General features: G+C 44.3%; 2 long non-coding RNA genes across 2 annotated transcripts; both read left to right on the forward strand.

The window, feature by feature from the left end:
• The first annotated feature begins 962 nt into the window (after positions 1-962).
• On the forward strand, positions 963-1,737 carry LOC145429719 (uncharacterized). The gene is made up of 2 exons (XR_013910003.1): positions 963-1,271; positions 1,447-1,737. It is a non-coding gene; the product is annotated as an uncharacterized LOC145429719 (long non-coding RNA).
• Positions 1,738-7,689: 5,952 nt separating this feature from the next.
• On the forward strand, positions 7,690-8,464 carry LOC145429868 (uncharacterized). Its single transcript, XR_013910202.1, has 2 exons — positions 7,690-7,998; positions 8,174-8,464. It is a non-coding gene; the product is annotated as an uncharacterized LOC145429868 (long non-coding RNA).
• The last annotated feature ends 14,816 nt before the right edge of the window (positions 8,465-23,280 follow it).

Raw genomic sequence — 23,280 nt, forward strand, 5'->3', positions numbered from 1 at the left:
GAACTTTTGCTTCTTCCAGTATCTCAGGTGTGAAGATTTGCTGGTTTTCTTCAACTAAAATGTAAAGAAACTGTAATGAAATTTATTTGGCACATGGTCAGAAGAAGAAACCATGTTTGGGCCAGTCACTTTGGCTTTTATGGTGATTTAATTTAAGTGAAGATTCTGGTTTGTACCCATGTTACTTGATACAAACCGTTCCACTATTTTCACTGCTCTGTTATTTTACTCATCATATTAATATTATATACAGTAAGTCTGATGATGATTGCACCACAACACATTTTCTTTGTGTGAAACTTTAGTATTTTCACACTATGTCAATTTTATTTACTTCAATTTCACTTTACTTGTAAAGCACAAAATCACAGCAACAGTCGTCTCAAGGTGTTTTACTCAGTAAAAACCCTACTATATCCTGATGCTTTACTAAAACTGAAGTATACCACAATTCAATGTAAACTAAGGAGGGTATCAAAAAGACTGTTATGAATTTCATAAGATGGGAGGAATTATCCATAGAGAACAGAGCAGTTTGTGTATCATAGTGTAAACATGTTTGTTTCTGCTGTAAGTCTTAACATGGAAGTCTATGACTCACTGCTGGAGCCCCTGCTGGGCATTAGAGGAACTGACGTTTTTTTAGGCCCATGATGGAAGCTAGTTTCATCTTTTTGTGGTAGGATGAATGTTATCCCTCAGTCCAACCCACTTTCAGCCTGGCCCATTAGGGGGCGCTGGTATAAATAGTGGCCATTTGAGTGTCTCTGCATCGCTTGCCTGTGATCTCCTTTTTGGTCACCTGACTTCCTCGGTGTGGTAGAGATCGTTTGTGGGTTATTCTTCTGAAGCCTCCATCGCGGCTGGTCGTAGCTATAGAAGCCTCCTCTGAGCTATTCTGCTTACATTCTGTGACCCGGCTTACTTGGTACGTAACCAACTTTTGTTACGCTCTATTGTTCTTTTATAGTAATTATTTATTATGTTTCGCAGGAAGTGTGGGCCTTAGTTTTGCGCCAAGCTACGCGAACTGAAGTGCTGCTGTTTTGCCTTGCTGTGCTTTTACCGTCTGTTCCCGTTGTGAGAATTCTTTCCCTGCTGCTGTCAGCTTTTACAGTGGACGTCGGCGTGGACAACGGCCATATGCATGCCGGTTATCGGAGTCAGCTGGCATGCATATTGATTGACTGTTAACTTATCGTCGTGTGGACGGCAAGTTGGAGCAGTACGGCGATTCCGTTTGCTCCAGATTTTAGAGTTTTATTCAGATTGTATGTTGTTTTATTGCTTTTTGATTTGTAGTTTGGATTTTCTGTTACACCACTGGTGGGAGGCCCTTTTTCTAGCTGTAGATCACCAGTGTGGTCCTGCAGTTGGGTTATCCCCCGGTGCTACACATTAGTTTGTTGTAATATATTAAACATTTTCTTTGTTTCTTTTATTCAGATGCGGAGTGCCGACGTGGAGGAGACTAGGGTGCCTTGGTGGTGGGATCCCTTGAGTGTACACACCTGCCTTGTCTAGTTTATTAGTGTGAGTGTGTGTGATAGTCTGTTGCACTTGTGTTTTGGGTGTGTTTTCTTTCTTTAGTTTGTGTGTGGCATCCCTGCCCCTCCACTGGTAAGCCTCAGCTCTGAATACCTTTTTAAGCATATTTGTACTTGAATATTTATGATTGTGCTTTTATATGGTGTTTTAAATAATTATTAATAAATTGTGAATTTGTTGATCATTGAACCTCGTCTCTGGATTGAGTATAACGAACCTAAGTGCCTTTTTGGTGATTTAGTGTCATTTCCAGTATTCTCTGGGTGAAATTCCCAGGGTGGCGTTGTCGTTCTTTAAAACTGAAGAGTATTTACTTTATATCCCATCCTCGTCTCGCCACAAACTTGGCGTTGTTGTCGACAGGATATACTCTTTAAAACAGAGACGTGTGTTCTTTTTTTGTTTGGTGTAACGTAAATTGTTTTTTTTTTATATTATTTTTGTACAGAATAAAGGCAAAGCAGCAGCTACTTTGGTGTGGGATTTCACAGCTGTGTTACAGAGATGGAGGAAGAGTTACAGGAACTCAGGGACTTGATCGCGCAGCTGAAAGCAGACAATGAGAGGCTGCGTCAGGAGAGGGCTGTTGGGCCAGGTACTAGTGCTACACCTTCTACTTCAACTGCATCATCTGTTAACCCCCCAACGGCTGGTGTCTCTGTAGCAGAGAGACTAGTTTTTGTGCCCCGTGACAGAAAGTGCCCTATGTTTAGAGGAAAATCAGGTATAGGGTTGAATGAATGGTTGGAGGAAATAGAAGGTTGTGCTAGAGCACGCCATTTGTCTTTGGCTGATAAAGCATTTTTCCTGTTTGACCACCTAGAAGGGGAAGCACGTGAGGAGATCAAATATCGCTCTAGTGCAGAGAGGACTGATCCTGCTAAGATAATCACTATATTGCAAGAACTGTATGGCTGTTCAGACTCCTATGTAGCATTGCAGGAAGCTTTCTTCTCTAGAAAACAGCAGGAAAGTGAGACACTGCAAGAGTTTTCTCTCGCTCTCTTGGGTCTTATGGAAAAAGTTAAATCGAGTGCCCCCAATGGCATGCCCAATGCTGACGTTTTATTAAGAGATCAATTTGTTGAACAGGTCTTAGATAGTACCTTGCGGCGGGAGTTAAAGCAGCTAGTAAGGAGGCAGCCAACACTGACATTGCTGGAGATTAGAGGGGAAGCTATTAGGTGGGAACGTGAAGGGTTGCCTAGTGGCGTTAGGCATAGAAGCAGTTCTGTCCCTTCTGTTTATGGCATTCAGTATGGGGTCCATAGCGGTCCCTCAGGAATAGCTCAGTCTACCCATTTGTCTGAGATGAGCGAGATGAAGGAATTGTTAACGCGCCAGCAGGAGCAACTTGATCAGCTCACTCAGAGCATTGCTCGATTGCAGGGCCCCCATCGAATGCCTCGCTCAGGACGGGGCGACTCCATTATATGCCGTCGTTGTCAGCAACCTGGACATTTTGCTCGGGAGTGTGATGGGGAACGCGTTCCTCGTTCCCGGCCTCCTTCGCAGGCCCCTCTGCATAATCGCAGGCACTCTCCTTTAAATACGGCTTCGGAAAACTAGCACCCTCCGTATTGCCGAGCCACAGTTCGGGTGGGGTGTCTATTGGCTCAAGGGTTGTTTCTAATGGTCCAGAGGCAGTCTCGAAATTAATTTCCTCCTGTCCTCATATAGATGTGGACATGGGCGGTATAAAAGTACCTTGTTTGGTTGATACAGGGTCCATGGTCTCTACCATTACTGAAAGTTTTTTCCGCCAGCATTTTGAGTCCTGGGGTCAAGAGCGCCTCCAAGCTTGTCATTGGTTGCAGCTTAAAGCGGCTAATGGGTTGTCCATCCCTTACCTTGGCTACATCGAGCTAAGTGTAGAGCTCTGTGACAAGTTCCTTCCACAGTGTGGCGTGCTGATCGTTAAAGATCCTCCAGGTGCAGGACCTTCCACGGTTCCGGGTGTATTGGGGATGAATGTCATTCGGAAGTGTTACCACGAGCTTTTTGGGCAACACGGTGAAGCATTGTTTAGTTTGGGCTTTGCCACAGAGGTCCCTAAACCCCTTGTGCAGGCACTGCAAGAGTGCCATGACGTTAGTATAAGAGCCCCACTGGATTTGTCTGGCCATGTGAGAGTGAGGGGTAAGCGAGCATGTTGCATTCCGGGTGGTGTAATGAAAGTAGTGGCCGCCACCTGTTCTGAGCAATATTCAGGTGCCACTGTGTTATTTGAACCTACTGATGTTAACTTGCCGGCTGGACTTTTAGCGTCCCCTGCATTGGTTCGAGTGGTTCGAGGTACTGCATACATACCAGTTGTTAATGTAGGGACTACGGCGGTCTTGCTTTACCCTAGGACCGTTATAGGGACCCTGGAAGATGTTCATGTGGTCAGTTTGCCCGCTGGTGTGACAGAAGTACTCCCTAACGTAGCCACAATGGCATCTCACACCGCCACTCCTACTGTGCAGGATCAGATGGAAGGGATTGATTTGTCTAAACTGTCAGCAGAGGAACAGGGACAGGTGAGGTCTCTCCTTAAGAAATACAGCTCTGTCTTTTCTGCTCATGACACTGATTTGGGTTGCACTAACTTGATCTCCCATGACATTCCAGTCTTAGACGATATCCCCGTGCGGCAGCGTTATAGGCGCATCCCCCCTTCAGAGTACGAGGTTGTGAAAGAGCATATTAACCAGTTGTTAGGGGCCGAGGTGATTAGAGAGAGTAGCAGCCCCTATGCTTCTCCCATTGTGCTCGTTAAGAAGAAGGATGGCAGCCCGCGCATGTGTGTTGATTATCGGCAACTGAACAACAAGACGAGGAAAGATGCATTCCCCCTGCCGCGCATTGAAGAATCCTTAGATGCGCTGACTGGTGCCCGTTGGTTTTCCACCATGGATTTAGCAAGTGGCTATAATCAGGTCCCAGTTACGGAAGAGGATAGGCCCAAGACTGCCTTCTGTACTCCTTTCGGCCTATTTGAGTGGAACCGAATGCCATTTGGGCTCTGTAATGCCCCTAGCACCTTCCAGAGACTAATGCAACGCCTTTTCGGTGATCAACAGTGCCAGTCTCTGCTTCTCTATCTTGATGACATTGTAATCTTTTCATCAACAGTACAGCAACATCTTGAGCGGCTGGATGTGGTGCTAGGTCGGCTTCAGCAGGAAGGTTTAAAAGCCAAGCTTGCCAAATGTGCCTTTTTCCAGCGGGAGGTTCGCTACCTAGGCCATGTCATCTCCGATCAAGGTGTCTCTACGGACCCTAGCAAGGTGGAAGTGGTGGCTAACTGGCAGCCTCCTAAGACTGTTTCGGAACTACGCTCCTTCCTTGGGTTTGCCAGCTATTATCGCCGTTTTGTGGAGGGTTTTGCCAAGTTGGCGGCACCTCTGCATAGACTGGTGGCAGAGTGGGGAGGCAGAAAATCAAAGAAGAGGTCAGAGCATGGTGTCGTGGAGAACTGGACTGCAGAGTGTGCTCAAAGTTTTGAGGCATTAAAGACTAAACTGACAACAGCACCAGTGCTCGCTTATGCAGATTTCTCTTTGCCTTTTATTTTAGAAGTGGATGCCAGCCATGCCGGCCTAGGGGCAGTGCTTTCCCAGGAGCAGGGAGGTAAAGTGAGGCCAATAGCCTATGCCAGTCGGGGTTTGAGGCCCCCTGAGCGCAATATGCTAAATTATAGCTCAATGAAGCTGGAGTTTTTGGCACTTAAGTGGGCCATGACTGAGAAATTTAGAGAGTACTTGTTGGGCCACAAGTGTATTGTTTACACCGACAACAATCCTCTTAGTCACTTGTCTTCTGCTAAACTTGGGGCTACTGAACAGCGCTGGGCAGCTCAGCTCGCTTCGTTTGACTTTGACTTAAAGTACAGGTCAGGAAGGAGTAATAAGAATGCAGACGCTTTATCTCGCCAGCATCCACCTGATCCTCAGGAGATTAAAGCCATGGTTCCTGGTACAGCCTTGCCTGGACCTCTTCAACAAGCCTTGCGGCTGGGACCAGCTGAGGTATCACAAGCTGCCATTACGGTTTTGCCCCATCTCACTACTCCTGATCTTCATGCCCTCCAACAGGTCGACCCAGTGACAAAGGAGATCTTGGTGTTCTGGAGACGGAAGCAGCGACCCAGCTTTGAGGAGCGGCAGCAGCTGGCTCCACTTGCTCTGGTGCTGCTACGACAATGGGATCGTCTGTTTGAAAGGGAAGGAGTTCTGTATCGTCAGGTTCATCGCCCTGACGGTGCCGAGGTGGTACTTCAGCTTTTGCTGCCTAGTGCACTAATTGAGCAGGTGTTGACTCATGTTCATCAGGAGCATGGCCATCAAGGTGTGGAAAGGACCCTAGCGCTTCTCCGCTCACGGTGCTACTGGCCAGGTATGTCTGCTGAGGTAGCTCGTTGGTGTCAGAGATGCGAACGTTGCCAAGTTGCAAAAGACACCCAACCAGCAGCTCAAAGTTTCATGGGACATTTGTTGGCTTCTCGACCAAATGAAATCTTGGCCATTGATTACACCTTGCTCGAACCTTCCCGGAATGGGCTGGAGAACGTTTTGGTGATGACCGATGTTTTCAGCAAGTATACATTGGCTGTCCCCACTCGTGACCAATGTGCGGCTACAGTGGCCCAGGTTCTCGTGACTGAGTGGTTTTCGAAGTTTGGTGTACCAGCGCGTATCCATTCCGATCAGGGTCGTAACTTTGAAAGCTCCCTGATCCAGCAGCTCTGCAGGTTTTATGGTATCGAGAAGTCCCACACTACTCCTTATCATCCGGCTGGAAATGGTCAGTGTGAACGTTTTAATAGGACTTTGCACAATTTGTTGCGGACCCTGCCAGTATCCAGAAAAAGAGACTGGAATGTATGTTTGCCCCAGTTACTCTACTGTTATAATACCACTCCCCATCAGGCTACTGGGGAAACCCCATTCTTATTGATGTTTGGGCAAGAACCCAGGTTGCCAGTGGACTTTCTGTTGGGCAGAGTACCGGACCCCATCAGTGGAGATGTGCACGAGTGGATTCAGGAGCATCAAGCCCGGCTACAGGTTGTACATGAAGGAGCCAAGGAACGATTGCAATTGGCTGCCGACCGCAGAAAGAGGCACCATGATAAAAAGGTGAAAGAGGCACCATTGAACAATGGCCAGTTGGTGTTCCTGCGCGATCTGAGTGGAAGAGGGAGATGTAAAATCCAAGATCGATGGAAACCCGTGGTATATAGAATCCTGAAGGCACCTAAAGGAGGTGGGGCAGTATATACCATTGCACCTGCAGATGATCCCAGCAGTGTGAAGCATGTTCATCGTACCTTGTTGAAGGCTGTGGTAACGGCAGCTACACCATCAGAAGGGCCTGCTCCAAGCAGTAGCTCACATGGCCCAGAAATATCCTCCCCAGAACCAGGACATGACTCATCATGTGACAGTGACCTGTTATTCCTGAGCATAGGAGCTCCTCAAGTAAATGTTTCACCATCTTACAGCCCAGTGGCAGTGATTCCAAGTAGCCCTGAGTTGTTGCTCCCACCAGAAGACCGAACTTCCGATGTTCCAGCCACTTGTACAGTTACTCCGAGTGTAGCACCAGTTCCATCTAGCTCTCTTCCTGCTCCCTCTACGAGTTCTGATACAAGAAATGTGGTGGTGCGAAAAACAACCCGGTCCACAGCTGGCCAGCATTCAAACATCCATCATCTCCCAAGACCAACAGGGGAGGTGGCACAAGGGGCTGCTAACTCTATTTCTGAGCCTAGGGTACATGCTGTCTCTGCATTTTTTAGGCCTTGGGACTAATCTGGGTGTCTTTGTAATTCATCGTCGGGGCGACGATGCAAGAAGGAGGGGTAGAATGTGGTAGGATGAATGTTATCCCTCAGTCCAACCCACTTTCAGCCTGGCCCATTAGGGGGCGCTGGTATAAATAGTGGCCATTTGAGTGTCTCTGCATCGCTTGCCTGTGATCTCCTTTTTGGTCACCTGACTTCCTCGGTGTGGTAGAGATCGTTTGTGGGTTATTCTTCTGAAGCCTCCATCGCGGCTGGTCGTAGCTATAGAAGCCTCCTCTGAGCTATTCTGCTTACATTCTGTGACCCGGCTTACTTGGTACGTAACCAACTTTTGTTACGCTCTATTGTTCTTTTATAGTAATTATTTATTATGTTTCGCAGGAAGTGTGGGCCTTAGTTTTGCGCCAAGCTACGCGAACTGAAGTGCTGCTGTTTTGCCTTGCTGTGCTTTTACCGTCTGTTCCCGTTGTGAGAATTCTTTCCCTGCTGCTGTCAGCTTTTACAGTGGACGTCGGCGTGGACAACGGCCATATGCATGCCGGTTATCGGAGTCAGCTGGCATGCATATTGATTGACTGTTAACTTATCGTCGTGTGGACGGCAAGTTGGAGCAGTACGGCGATTCCGTTTGCTCCAGATTTTAGAGTTTTATTCAGATTGTATGTTGTTTTATTGCTTTTTGATTTGTAGTTTGGATTTTCTGTTACACCACTGGTGGGAGGCCCTTTTTCTAGCTGTAGATCACCAGTGTGGTCCTGCAGTTGGGTTATCCCCCGGTGCTACACATTAGTTTGTTGTAATATATTAAACATTTTCTTTGTTTCTTTTATTCAGATGCGGAGTGCCGACGTGGAGGAGACTAGGGTGCCTTGGTGGTGGGATCCCTTGAGTGTACACACCTGCCTTGTCTAGTTTATTAGTGTGAGTGTGTGTGATAGTCTGTTGCACTTGTGTTTTGGGTGTGTTTTCTTTCTTTAGTTTGTGTGTGGCATCCCTGCCCCTCCACTGGTAAGCCTCAGCTCTGAATACCTTTTTAAGCATATTTGTACTTGAATATTTATGATTGTGCTTTTATATGGTGTTTTAAATAATTATTAATAAATTGTGAATTTGTTGATCATTGAACCTCGTCTCTGGATTGAGTATAACGAACCTAAGTGCCTTTTTGGTGATTTAGTGTCATTTCCAGTATTCTCTGGGTGAAATTCCCAGGGTGGCGTTGTCGTTCTTTAAAACTGAAGAGTATTTACTTTATATCCCATCCTCGTCTCGCCACATTTTCATATAAGAGTCACACGGGGAGTTAAATTTTTTGGTTTTAATGTTTAATTTATCTTTAATTTAACAAAACAGCAACGGTGGGAATGCTGCACCTCTAAAGCCTCAGATGTGTGATTATTACCAACTAAAAGTTGTCATTAACAGTCCAGCGGCTTATCTGGATGTCTGGGTGTCCTCACACGGTGGGTCCACAATGGCTTCACCTTGAGCTTCGGTCGGGAAACGACAGCAAGCTGCGGCACTATTTCTCGGCTCTGACAGACACCCTGACAATAAATAACTCTATGAAAAATGAGGAGGGAGGGAGAGCACAATAACCTGCTGAACTTGAGAACCTCTTCTCATCGATTATGGAAATCCCTCCGCCGCTGACCGGGGCTATTATGAGTCTTAAGTATTGATTAAATACGCAGAGGAAAATACTTTGGCAGTTAAATCAGACGCTCATTTGATTAGCTTCCTCCCTCGCCGCCGCTCAAAATCAGCCTCAGTTTAAAAGGATTTCCTGTTTTTGGGGAAGAAGCTGCGTTATCTAGAAATTGAATTAACCCTGTGGGGTGACCTTGGCCGGGTTAAGGACCTCTGATCTTTGATCCAGGGGAGCGTCTGGGCATAAGGAAAGTAAGAGAAGGTTCAGACCCCCATGCACTTAAGCTGCTCCTCATCTCTCGGCCCTGGAGTTCGGCGCAGATACATCCGATGATTTGGCATTCGGATCAATAGTCTCTCTGCGGCTGACTTCATAAGTAGGTCATAAGAAGCATTTTGGATATTAGCGCCGGGCAGACGAGGCTGGCTGGAGTTCACGCTCCCGCCTCGGCCTGGAAGAGTGAGTCTGGGCTGACGCCGAGCTCACAGCGTCGTGGACACTTCCATCAATACACAAGGACATCGATGGCTTCCTCCAAACCTGCTGCATTAATGGCAGGGCTTCTGTGCAGCAAAGTGTCAACTTTTAATGGATGAACGTAATCATTGCAGCCCTCACAGAGCGACGAATGAGACGCCTTACAAATCATTTAACTGCTTTGAGCACTCTCTCATCAGCGGGCTCTCACAGAGCTGGAGACTGAGGCACGGGACTGACCCAAACCATTACAGTAGATCTCACTGGAGTCACACTTTAAAGCCCCTCAGTCCCTCCTCTGTCTGACTATCTCCCCTTATAAACAGAAGGGGTGGGGCTTCTGTGCCTGAGATAACTATATAAGGGATATCCCCTATGACATCATACAGAGCCAAGAGTAGAAAAAACTGTGATAAACTGAGCACACTGAGTCTGGGCTCACAGGGGTTACTGTTCACACTGAGCTCATTATTAGAAACTCTGCTCATGTTTAACATGAACGTTGAGCACTGGAGCAGATTAATGGGAACACCTTACAGAAACGCAGTTAATACAGAGTAACTCTCCCAATACTGAACGTGGCACCTGCTCAATAACAATAACAAACGTATAAAATGATTCGGTGAGTGAAATAATTAAATTCAATAAAGCAAAAACCTCTGGAAACATCTGGACTGTTGCTCTCCGATCTCAGTTGGTCATGATTGGACTGTATGTGAAGCAGCGCATTTACAGTTAGTTATTTTTAAGGATGGGAGGCTCACTGGGGAGGCAGCACACGTTCGTTACTGCAATATTTATTGTCACAAAGTACTTTGCAAATCAAATATTTGCAGAGGAGAAACAACACGAGGCTCCTTTCCCCTGCGTGTAAATCTGCAGGAACAGTCATATGAATCCTCATTTGGTTCTCGTGGACGTTTTTCCCAAACTGAAATCTGCTCTGTTAGATTATAAATGAGTCACGGTTCTTTTTTAAGTGCTTTCCCCATGAAACAGTCGAGCAGCTTGAGCTGTGTCATCGTTTTTGATGAACACTTATTGTGATTCTCTCCTCGGGCTCCGGTTCGGACCGTCTGGAGGATCTTTGGGCTGATCGATGGTGTGCTGGTTTCCTCACGCTGCAGAAAGCTGGACGTCCGGCTGAGAGCACACAGGAGCAGAGTCAACACGACCCCGGCACTCTGATTTATGAGATCAGCCCATTCATGCCGCAGGTCCCGCCTGGGAAAGTCGGTCAACATGACAGAAAGTTGTCAGCTCGGTGCAGATGGAGGCCGGGACGGGCCGCTCAGCACAAGGCTCGGATTGTGCTCCTTGTTTTCTCACTTCAATTCACTGCAGCACCACAATGCTGTTTTCCCATGCTCGCCAAGGCCCCACGTTTGTTTAGTGATGTCACAACTGGGCGTTAATGCCTCTTTAGTTATGTCACCCCGAGCTCCTCGGTTAACCCCGTCGCCTCCAGAGTCGGAGAAAGCAGCAGCTCAGCTCTCACAAGCATGCGGATCACAACCTGCTGACTGCAACAAGGCCTCCCAACATCCCGATTCCGCTCACACACGATGAGGTAAACGTTCCAAGCGCCGTTACTGACAAGTCCTCCCATGGAGCGATTAGGAGCAGCGCCAGGAGGACCCTGTGCTCCTCTGTCTGTGTGAGGGAGCACTTCCTGTTCCGCTTCATTAAGGTGAAGCCAGACTTTATTTAGGAAATATGCAACTAAACAACCTCCTCACACACACACAGTTTTGAATCATTATTTTTGGGATGTCCATGTACCAGAATTCTGTTATTCAGTACTAGAACCACTGAAAAGCCACAATTTAAGTAGCAAATACAATAGAAAAATGCTAAAAAGATGAAATGGTTTTGAATCAGAATAAAGTTTCTCCACTCACAGCTGAACGTATTACGCATCAGATCAGTTTGAGGAGTTTGAATTCTGGCTCTTTTCTAATGTTTCCTGATAATTGACTCAAAGACTCACTGATCTTTGGTTTCTAAAAGAGCACTGAGAGTCGAATAAAACCAAACGCTGTCCCTGGACGTCTAACTTTGACTGGAAACATCTCCCCCTCGCCTCCTCTTCTGAGGAGACTCAGCAGATTTAACCCCAGACCCTTCTTACTGTCACAGATTTCTAACCCCTGCATCACTGTGCCACCCAACTCTCTTCTCTCTTCAGCCGCTTGCTTACACTAAAAAATACTCTTCAGGGTCAATAAACACAGAGACAGAAACACGTACATGTGTGGAAACTCACTCAATAAGTCTGCCCGGTAACAGCAGCTCAGAGAAGAGTCTGTCCGTGTCCGGTCGGTGGTTCCTCACAGAACAGCGAGTTACACTCTTTTCATTAAACATAAACTTCTGTCCATGTTAATGTGAATGCCTGTTTACATGTAGATATAAATATTTAGCTCAAACATTGCCCTATATTTTGCAGTGTTTCTTTACATTTTCCATAAAGGTTCATTCACATTATGCAAAACGTTAACAGCAGCTAACAGTGGCTAACAGCAGCTAACAGTAATACTTCCCAACAGAAAAGTTCAGCCTATAACAGCTCTCCTCAGTATGGCTGAGAAGCGAGTTTCACTGAGTCTTTGACTCATATCTGACTCCTTTCACAAACTTTTACTGCCTCCTCCAGAGTAAACAGACGTGGCTGCTTTTCACTCAGCATTGACAGCTGAGGTAAACAGTGGACTGAGAGCCTTCCACAGACAGCAAAAAAACTCAGAGTGAGCAGGGAGGCTGTCTGTAAAAGTCACGGCACTGATGTAGAATGTTTTTGGATCTAAAAGGAGCTTTAACATTTCACGCATTTACTGCCTTCAAACCTGCTTTTCCAAACTTAAACTAATTAAAATGTCTGATCATGTATGTCATTAAAATAAATACAGGAAACAGTAAATTTGTTGGACCAATTTTTGTCAGCGAATCAATCCACATTTTGTTTCTGTAGTGAGTCTTTGGGGCAAAAAGTCCAGATAATCACCCTCTAATATGTAAACAGTTAGTGTATGTATTCATAATTGGGTCACCTGGTTTAAAAATATCAAATATGTATGATAATAAAGTGAAACCACAGCCTGTGAGTGCAGTCATACTGACGTGCTCAGCGCAGGTTTTAAAAAGAAACTCAGTATTTCTAAACAGGAGAGAGATGTGATTGTAATTCAGCTGCAGCCCTGCTTCACAGACCTGTTACTGTGTGTTTGTGTGTGTGCGTGTGTGTGGAGGATAACCCCGTTTGATGGCGGCTCCTCTGAAAGGAAAATGGATCGATCTTTAAGTATTTAATTCTATGATGGTTTCCTTTAAGAATCTCCATCTGGGCCATTATCATTAGAATTTGTTTATCATTAAATTATAAATTCCTCATCTGTCCTTAAGATGATGCCCTAATCCAATTTCTAATCCTCCAAATGCAGTCCTGCCCCGTGCACTTGATATATCCGTCTTTATTCTTTGTGACTTTTAACCTTTTTTTCTGCTCTGAGTTCAGAGCAGCAGAGCAGCACCGACAGGCTCGTCTGTGCTGCAGCAATCTGAAGCTCAAATCATCTTTATGTCTCGCTGCGTTCAAGCTCACCCTGTCACAGCAGGAGAAATGCTTCATAAACAAAATTATTATTATTGTTATTATTAATAGTAGTAGTATTATTTCTTTGGTGTTAGCTCAATAAACAATAACATTTACTTTTTCTTAATTGTGATTACATAATATAATACATTTTTAGATGTGTCCTTCAAAGAGTACAAATGTCCAGAATATAAAATATAATATTTTTAGCCTTCATCACTGAAATGGTGAGCAGAGACAGATTCTCTGTAAGGTGGTTTCCTGCAAAGATTTCAACGTGTACGAAAGGTAAACTTCATAAAACGTCTATTTTAATTCTATAAAGAGGTAAGAATCAGAATCAGAATACTTTATTAATCCCTAGGGGAAATTATTTAAGTAACAGCAGTGGATGGGTGGGGTGGGGGCCTTCACCCGTCTCTTTGTGTTTCAGGAGCCCAAAGAGCTGCAGCTGTAGTGGTAGGAGTGGTGCATGATGGGTAACTACTGGTTAAAGGCACGCTTTAACACCACACCCTGCTGGGAGACAAATTGTTACAAATGAGGATTTTTTCCACTTTATGGGATTACAAAGGGGCCCCTGTGAGGGGTGTCAGAGGGTGGAGGGAGGAGCTAAAGGGGGTCAAAAGAACAAAGAGACAATAGGAGTCAGTGTCGGGGTGTCGGGGTCAGCCCACGAGTCCAAACACACCTCAGACCCAAAACACAGCAAAGAGTGAAACCATTTTATGATTTATTAAAGTGAAGCAGAAAAAAAATCCTGCTCGTTTTATTTATTTATGTTATCAGCTGGTTATCTCCCCGTGACCAAAAGAGGTAGTTTAGCTTCTGCCAGAACTGCAGGATGGGTTTTTACCATTACTACTTCGATATTTTTATCAGACGTCATCGAACACTCACAGGGAGTCTAAAATAAACTTCGTCTTTTATTCAGTTGGGCTTGAAAACAGCGACATAAACGCAGTTTATTGAGCTCAGATCAGCCGAACAGGACTTTTCTCACAGACTTTTATCTAATCAGGCTTCAGAGGAGTCGCTCCCTGATGGACAGGAACAGTGAAACTGATAAACTAGAACTTCTGAAACCTGGAAATAATGTCATTGTTAATTTTATTTTTATGGCAATTTTTAATAAGAGCAAAGCTGGTTTAAAAAAACAAAAGAAGATAAACAGTAAATCAATAAAATAAATACAGTAAAGTTGACTAAAAACGAGCTAATTTTTTTTTACATTTACTAAAAAATATGGAGCAGCAGGTTATTCCTGGCCAGGAGCTGCAATAGCGAAAATCCAGTCCCCTCTATGCTTAAATGAAGACTTCTGCTGTTTTGAGGTCGCATGGTTTGACTAGCAGCTTTTTAAATAGCTGCACGTCAAACCATACAAAACTTTAAAAGTCAGTAAAAGAATCTTAAACCCAGCATGAAAGAGGAGGCACTGTAAACCTGCTAAAACCGTAGTGTTGAGTTCATGTTTCTAATACGTAGCCAAGCGTATCATATTTGATACATGTGTTTTTGTGAGTTTGGGAGACTTCTACATCATCAGCGTGACTTTTTTACCCTCAAAAGATGATAGAAATTGCGTGAAACATTTTTAATGACTAAATTGCCAAAATATTGCTTATGTAGCAAATGTGGTTCAAATTAAAACCTCAATATGCAGATTAAAATTTTATATATATTTTTGTATATTTTGCCTCAAGGTTCAACAAACACTCCATTATCCAAAAATTAAAGATTTGTGGCAGTTATTTCATGGTTCAGGTTTTAAAGGGCTAAAGTCATTTTTCAGTACAGTATTAGACGCATGGGTCCAGTGACATCGTTTCTTTGTTTTTGTTCATGTGAGTCTCGTAAAAACTGCACAGAAGTGGAAAATATTCCACTTGAAAGCCTCTTTAGGAAATGATCAATGGTTCGAAGCCCTCTGTGCTCACAAATGAAGACACTGATGTAAGGAGATGTTTCCGGTGCACACCGGCGTGCTGATGTTCACTCTTCTTCCAGTGATTCCTGAGCTGTCGTCCAGCCTGAATAATTAAGTATGGTGGAAATGCTGAAGCTGAGAGCCACTCTTCACGTGTTCCCCACCGATTATAGTGACTCTATAAAGTCTGGTGACCTCACAGAGTCTCTCATTTACAGCCAATGACTCTAAGTGTGTCCAATCCAATCCGCAGGTATTTATTGAGAGAGAAGCGCCCAGACGCTCTTTGAGTAAATTGAAATCGCCGCCCTCCCGTGGGACTTCATTTCATTGCAGATCCAGCTTCAAGAGGGGGGCCTGCAGGACCCTGAGTGGACTAGATCCATTTATTGAAGAATATAAGCATATTTATACATCGCTGATGAGCTTCTTACCAATCATTCCTTCTATAAAGAGGCCTGACTCTGTCTCCTGTCCATGATTTTTATGGACTGCTCATTTGTTTTTCCACAGATGCTGTGAAGGAAATGGATTCCTCTTGTTTTATATCAGTCAAAACCCCAAAACTAAACTTATTCATGCCATCTCAGTGAGATTAAAATCCCTTTTATGAGTGACTTGAAAATAAGAAACATTCATAAGAACGAAAACATCGATTCATGAAGCTTTAAGAGCTCAACGAAGGAGTGAAGAGCTTTAGTTTGAGGACAGTTTGGATTTCATTCTGCTTCATGCTGCAGTGGTGAGTCAGTCCCAGGAAGAGACGCTAATCCCTTTAAGGTTGCTTCAGGAAGAACATCCAGAATAAAAACTCCACCTGCTGTGGTGACCTCGTGTCAAAGAGAGCAGCTGAAAGTTGGAAAAACTGGCATCAATTCTGTTTGAAGTGTGTTTAGTACCTGATTGATTCCGTAGAATTTCACATTTTAAATATTTCCTGCATTTAAATGAGAGGACAGATGTGGAGGAGCTGAAGCCTCAGCAGTGCAGCATAATAGATGAATGATATGAACCATGATATGTATTAAACCTGTCACAGCTGATGGAGCAGAGTGTACAGTGACATAGAGTGTTTCACTGCTGTAGTGCTGTTTGGCTGTACAATAACCTAATAAATCCTGTGATAGTCAGAGCCAGAATCTTTGTATCTGTAAAAGATACAGGTGCTGTTTGGTACAGGTATGAGTAACTTATAGATACCGATTCTTTATGTATTTAAAATCACGTGCTAGTTGAAAAAAAAAATCGAAGGCACAGTTAAGGAGAATTAAGAACTCAAGGTCTGGACTACATGCAGCATGTCTTTGTGCATAAATAGGAAGCATTTTAAATCAAGGCTTCAGAGGAAGGATAAGGATAGAGATCACTGGGGACTCTGAGAGATTTAAACAGCTCTTAGTTTCTGCCCTGGATGACAGAAAGTGTAACAGGAACATCCAATCAAAATCCTAGAATTTCATTGTGCACCAAAACTGTACAGTCTCTTAGTACAGTAACCTCACAGCAGCCATATTATTGGTCAGATGCTGTCATTAATAAGGCTCCAACAGCACAAACAGAGTCCAGAGGTCCAATTCAGGTGAAGGTAGCAGACAGCTAGCAGTTACAGCCACCTGTGTGACCACAAATATAATTTGAACATGGGTAAAAAGTAGAGGATCGATAATAGAGCCCTGTGGAACACCAAGGCATGTGAGGAAGCACTCATAGTGATCTCGGATGGTTACGGCATCCAGACAAACTCTGTTTTGGATGTAAAATGCTTCAGGTCAGACCTTTAGAGACTCATTATACATGTGGACTCATGTTCTTTAACATAAAAATCCACCATTTAAGTTTATTATTAATATATACAGTATGTCTGGTGCTGATTAAACAACAACACTTCATTTTCTCTGTGTGTAACTGAAGGTTATCTTTAGTATTTTTATGATGCTGACACCATGTCACATATTCAGATACTTTAGAAAAGTACAGTTCACCTGCACAAGAATCTGCAGCCTTTTAATGTTTAACTCTAAATAAATCTTCTGTTTCTGCAATATGTAGTGATATTGTGATAAATGAAAGGAGTGACAGAGAATGAGAGCAAGGATTACGAGACTGCAGGGCATTTCCCACTGCTTTCCCTGAAACAGCATTAGGAGCGCCAAAGAAGCTGATTCAGTTTTAATTTAGTGGCATATGAAACGTATTTCCACACAGCTGCTGAAGCTGAGGCTGACTGGCCTGAGCTACACTTGTCACGTGACTTTGAGCCAGTTTCAGCTTATGTGAAGCGTGAGCAGGTCACATGAGCCAGCGGGAGTCCTGCTGGGCAAATAAATACAGTGATGTAATACCCGCCCCTCCATCAGCTCAGGATTAAAGACATAGTTCATTACCAGAGAGGCACTTTAACCCCACAGCCACGTCTGACAGGCCGCGGCTCGATGATGACCATAAATCAGATAATGATAAATGCGCCTGATTGGTCTTTGTTCTGAACGAGCACCGTGCTGTGTTCTAATGCAGAAAGATGGATTCTTATGTAAAAATCAATGGAGGATATTCTGCAGAAAGGTGTCAGCATTTAGTGTTATGGATCCTTTCTGACGGAGAAGCAGCTGCTGTTTTAAGCTCAATAGTTTTGTCAATCGATAAACGGGCCACTTCTTTCACCATCTTCCCTTTTCTCGCTGTATCCGTCTTCTCGAGCACACTTAGATGGCTAACGTCCAGCTCTGAGATATTCTAATGATGACTCTAAATCACGTTTATCCATTTATTGCTGATCGAGGGGTTCCGAGCAGTTTCACGTGCTTAAAGGGAGCAGTTTCTATTCTGCCGCTCAATCATGTCGTCCAATAAACGTCAGGAAAGGGAAAAACTAAAATCTCAGAGTCATGCTGACATCTTTTTTATGTCCGAGTTCAAAACCAAGAGCTTCGTTCAGGGATATAAATCCTCACTGGCTGGAAGATGAGAAAATTAATTATGGACAACTTATTTCAGGTGGAGTGTTTTCTGCTTCTTGCTGCAAATTATTTGTAGAGCATGTATGAAGGCACTTTTCATCATTCAGTTCATTTAATTCACTTATTCCTCCAACTGGAAGACAAACAAGCACGAGGAAGTTGATTAAAAGAAAATTAACCGATGTCTTTTTTTGTGTGTCTTTTTTTTTTTTTTTTTTTTTTGGCAAAATTAAAAAATATTTCCCGCAGCTCCTGAATGTTGGAGTTTGGGGTTTGCCTTTTTCATGGGCCCAGTCTGGTTTCTTGTTAGGGACTTCAGAATGGAAAGTGAAGTTTGGCATTTATCTGCTTCGAGTCCAACACAAACACACAAATTCAAGGTTGGTGTATTCCTGCCTCCCTCTTACAATGACCAGCCTCTCCAGCTGAGCCTGAGGACTGGGACCCAGGTCAGCTGAGCGATGTTCAGCTTGGTTATCCACAGATTGTAGATACAGTCGCTCTGATGTCCTTGGGACATAGAAATGAAAGGATCACTGAGAAGAATAAACCGGGATCCCATCCAGAGAGAGGGATACTGCACAGAAGAATTTTTACTGTTTTACAGAACCTAATGTCATCTTTGACACTATACAGAAAGGCTGGTCATGTATTTTGTTGTGTGTGACTGTGGGTTGTCTGTAGACATTAAACACCATGTAATCAATAAGACTGTGTTTCAGGAGGATGCTCCACCCTGTCAGCCATTTTTCCTGGGTCTGTGTTTACAACCTTTGAAGCCATGTGAGTGTTTGGCTGTTCATTAGCTGGAATACTTTAAAAGTTCAGGCAGATTTGCATGAAAATTAGCCGGTGTATGATCTGAATCCAGGAATCTGTGGAAAACATCTGTGAAAACTGAACCTTTGCTGTCACATTTTTATAAACACACTTCAATAACACACTGAAATGAGGAAAAACTGTGAAAAATCATCTTGATGTGATCGTGAAAAAATCCCAAACTATTCCAGGTCCAGATATTGTTCTTAGTCCAGAGGCTCTGGTCCTGCATGCCGCAGACAATACTAAATATTAAATATTTAATAGTCGTTGGCTTTTCTGTGTTTACTGTAAATGTACGGCAGGTGTATTTTTATTTTATTCAGTCTCAGTCTTATGCAGGTGAACTCTGCACAAACCCTGATTTTCTGCTGTTTTATGGACAGAGTGATTCATCAGTTAATGAGGAAAACGGTCATCAGCAGCAGGTTTCCTCAGGCGGGGGGACAGCAGAGTCCAGGCTGAGCTGATGTCCCCCCGTTATTGATCCGAGAGCCTTTTAAACCTGCTTCCTGTTCAGATTCCTGCCCCTTCCTGTCATACGCTGTGAGGGCTGCAGACAGTCGGATGAAGACCTTAATGGTGCAGAAACCTCCTCCTCCTCTCTCCTTATTGTTTCGTACAGGCAAACAGTCCGATCTCAGATTGATTACGCTGCTCCTCTCCATTGATTGTGCTGGTCTCCCTTCAAGTGTGCCGAGGAGAGAGAAATGACACAAACACTTTGATTCCTATTTGTATTTATTCTCCTCTCCATGAAGAGCTGAAGAATAGTTTTTTATTAATTTCATGGATTATTTGCTCATTATGCATTAATCATGGCTCCCCATCTGGAAGGTGCAGGCGCAGCTCTGTGAGAAACAGCCATTCTGATCTCAATTAGATTCTGCCGCCGCTCGCCATCTACCCATAAATCACTTCTCCAAAGTGAAATTAACAGTTACTGGAGCGCATTAATATCCACAGTCAGGCATGAGGGGGGAGCAGTGACTGGAACCAGCCATCTCTCACAATGTGAAAACATCATTTTGTTTGTGAAATATCAACATTACACGCCGAGGTCTCCCTCCCCCTTCTGTAGTGCTGATGCTGACAGCCAGAAATGATGGCGTGGAAGACAGGAGGTCTCCACTGAGCACAGACGGGCTCACGTGACCTTTACTTCTTTACATCGTGGTGATTACTGTTGAGGTCATGATAAAGATATCACAAAGGGAAATTATGTGTGATGATCCCGACTCTCCTGTAACTACAACACAACCTACTGTAGCAAATATAACAACAATAACTATAAACAGTTCTGATCATTGTTTAATCAACTTAATCATTTTCAAGCAATAGTAACAAACATCTCCAAATATGGATGTAGTGACTGTAACATCACCCGTCAGTTATTGAACCTCTGAGCTGAGCGTGTTGGTCGGCATGGTTGGCGGCGGATCCCTCATGTAACCCACGCTTTATTTCGATTGGTTCAGTAATTATTACTGACGTTGTCACAGATGAAGACACCACACGTGGAAATAAAAAACATGTTAAAGTTAAAAATGTTGAGTTAGTTTCTTATATAAATGATTGTATAAAGTATTTTGATAATTTACTTGTTTTCAAGGGATAATATGAATATTCCTCAGGGACACACCTTCAAATATGAGAGTTTGATCTACTGTAACTGGCTGTGGCTGCCTGATGTGACCTCTTGTGGGGTTTTTTTTGTGTTTCAGTACTTCTGATGAGCCCTAAAAAGCACAGATGTAAACACTGCAGCGCCACCTGTTGGTTACTGAATAAGCGAAGGGTGGAGCCAAGCGAGGAAAAAGAGGGACATCTGATTGGTTGACATAAGTTGTCCTGAAGTGGAAAGAAGAAAAGTTCATAGTCAGATTAATGTGATTAATTTACAGAAAATTTGGAGGTTTGATGATGTAAAACAAACTGTGGAAATTAATTTAATTATAATAACAAATATCAGCAGGTTATCAGATAACAATAAAAAGAATGAAGCCTGAATTCCAGGTTCCTTAAAAGTAAGCCACAGTCACATCGCAGGCTCTAATTAAATTTTACGGTCTCTAATACATTTTTAGCCATGTACCAAAATAAACACATGTCTTTAATGGTGGTGGTGTTTGGGGGAACGTGGCTAAGCGCAGTATTTATGAGCCTTAATGGGACCCTTCAAATAAAAAAGGCTCAGGCTGCAGCATGCGGTGCTCTGGGCCCTGATTTAAGACTACAGGCAGGTATGAAGCAGAGAAGTGTCATTAAAATCACACCCGTCACTCTTCAGCGCCTCTCCATCCATCCTGTCAGTCCGGCTCTCTGAGGGATTTCACTCTGTGGTCTTAGCCAGAGGTCAAAGGTCGCCCCCCGTTCCCCTATCAGGTCTCCCCTGAGTAATTTCCATTTTAATGTCACACTTCCAATCTATCAGCGCTGTGATGGACATCACACAGAGGGTTTAAGTCTCCTTCCCCCGGGCCCTCGCTGAGCAATGCAGCCGTACAGTCAGAGGCGCCACTTCCTCTTTCTGTGTGTTAACGTGGACATTACACTTTAAAGAGTAATCATGATAAATCCTTGAAATAACCGCTGCACAACACTTAAAGGACGTGTGGATACGAACACAGAGGAGCTGATTTTAGTTTCATTTTAAAGACACAACACGAGTCTGAATGAATCATCCTGGTTTATGTTGATATAAGAGATCGTGCTGTGAGCACATGTCAGAAACTTTGGACTCAACATAAATATTTAATGAATATTTGTGAAGACCAGCATTTTCCCCAAAACACCAAGTGCAAAACAAGAGGGTGACATCTATCTTTCACAGCATTTATGACCATCTGATGGACATTTTACCTTCTTAACAAACCTTTACCAGCATGTTTGGTACGTTTCTGTTCACGCTGACAATGAAGCAGACTGAAAACCTGCAGCTAAGAAGGGGGGAGGGGAGGGGTGGGAGGCAGGAGGGAGACTATAAAAAGGAGATAAAGAGTGTAGAGATGGAGCTGGAGATGGATTGTGGGACTGTGCAATTCCCCAAACTCTGATGATTCCTGTTCTTACATCTGTCAGGATGTGAGCAGCACAGGAGGAGGAGGAGGAGGCCCCTGGACTCCCCATACATAATTAATGACATCATTTCAACTACACTATTGACTAAACAAATGCATAAATCACAGAGGCCCAAGTCAATAGACACGGAAACCTTTAATCATGTTCTAAATAATGACTACTGTTCCCATAATTATTTCCAGCTGCTGATTCAGATTAACGGGCTGTCAGGGTGTGATCGGAGCGCAAGGAGACGCGAAGCAGCCGCCGTCACGCCGGGCCTCCTGTGATTGACAGTGGCGGTGGCGGCGGCATCTTTATGTGGAGTGGCAGCTGAAAAGTGGCTGTCAAAAAATGCAGTGGATATTTGCTGTTTTGTTTATCAGCCGGCCGGCGCTGAATAAAAGTGGGGGAACATGTAGAGGCTGTCCTCCTGCCTTTTCATCTGCTCCCTAAATGGGTCTGGGGATTGGAGAGTGCAGTTTATCCCCTCCATTCTGCCTGACAGAGAAACCATTTAAAGCTCACCGCCGAGGAGACAGCAGTCTGTCACCGGAGACAGCGCTCAAATCAACTCTTCACATCGCTGCCTGCTGCCTGCACATCACCTCGTTTATCCCCCTCTCCGCCCGCTTTATCTAAAGCCCCTCTCAGACCTGCAGCCTGCCGTGCAAACGTGACGGAGATTTAACACGGCGGCCCGAATAAACACTCACTTGTTTTTTTATTAGACACAATAAGTGTGTTTTTTATTCCCACTTTAGACGCTGGTCAGCTCTGAAAGGTGCTCTGGGTCAGTAATGAAGCCTTCAGGCTCCAGATGAGCTTCTGAATTCTGTCTGTAGGAAGCGACAGGACAGTTTCACCATAGCCTGAACACCACAGATGGACACAGCCACATCACCAACTGGTTTCTGCATGGCTTCATTTTTCAGGCTTTCTGTTTGGTCTAAGCACCAGACCAGAGGGAACAGAGTCTGCCTACATGTGCAGTTTTAGAGATTTTCATTGTTCTTCTAAGCCCATTCAAGAAAATGACCCGGAAAACACCTGCAGGGACGTTCCTGAAGTCAGGGGAGACACTGGTCTCCAGGCAGCTCTAAAACATCCTGATACTATTTATTCGTATCTAAAGACAATCTTAGCAAGCAGGTATTAAACTGCCAGGAGCTCCGCCCCTGACTGCGGCCCAGTCCATCTTTAATGTGGGCTCCATCACCCAGAGGGGGCCACAGAAGGCTGAACCTACGTTGCACAGCAGAAGCTCTGCTCTCTTATTTTCTGCACCACACCTCATCCTTCCAGCTCTGTCTGAGCCGTGTGGGAATCCCTCAGATGGCTGAATTCTTTTCTATGTGACTAACCCGTCATGAAAGCAGGGAGCCGCTCCTGTGAGGAACTCTGAAGAGTTTTCTGTTGAGGCAACATGAGAGCGTGACAGGAAGGAGGAGTGAG

This window comes from Astatotilapia calliptera, chromosome 7 (genome assembly GCF_964374335.1).
Source record: "Astatotilapia calliptera chromosome 7, fAstCal68.1, whole genome shotgun sequence".
Taxonomy (NCBI): domain Eukaryota; kingdom Metazoa; phylum Chordata; class Actinopteri; order Cichliformes; family Cichlidae; genus Astatotilapia; species Astatotilapia calliptera.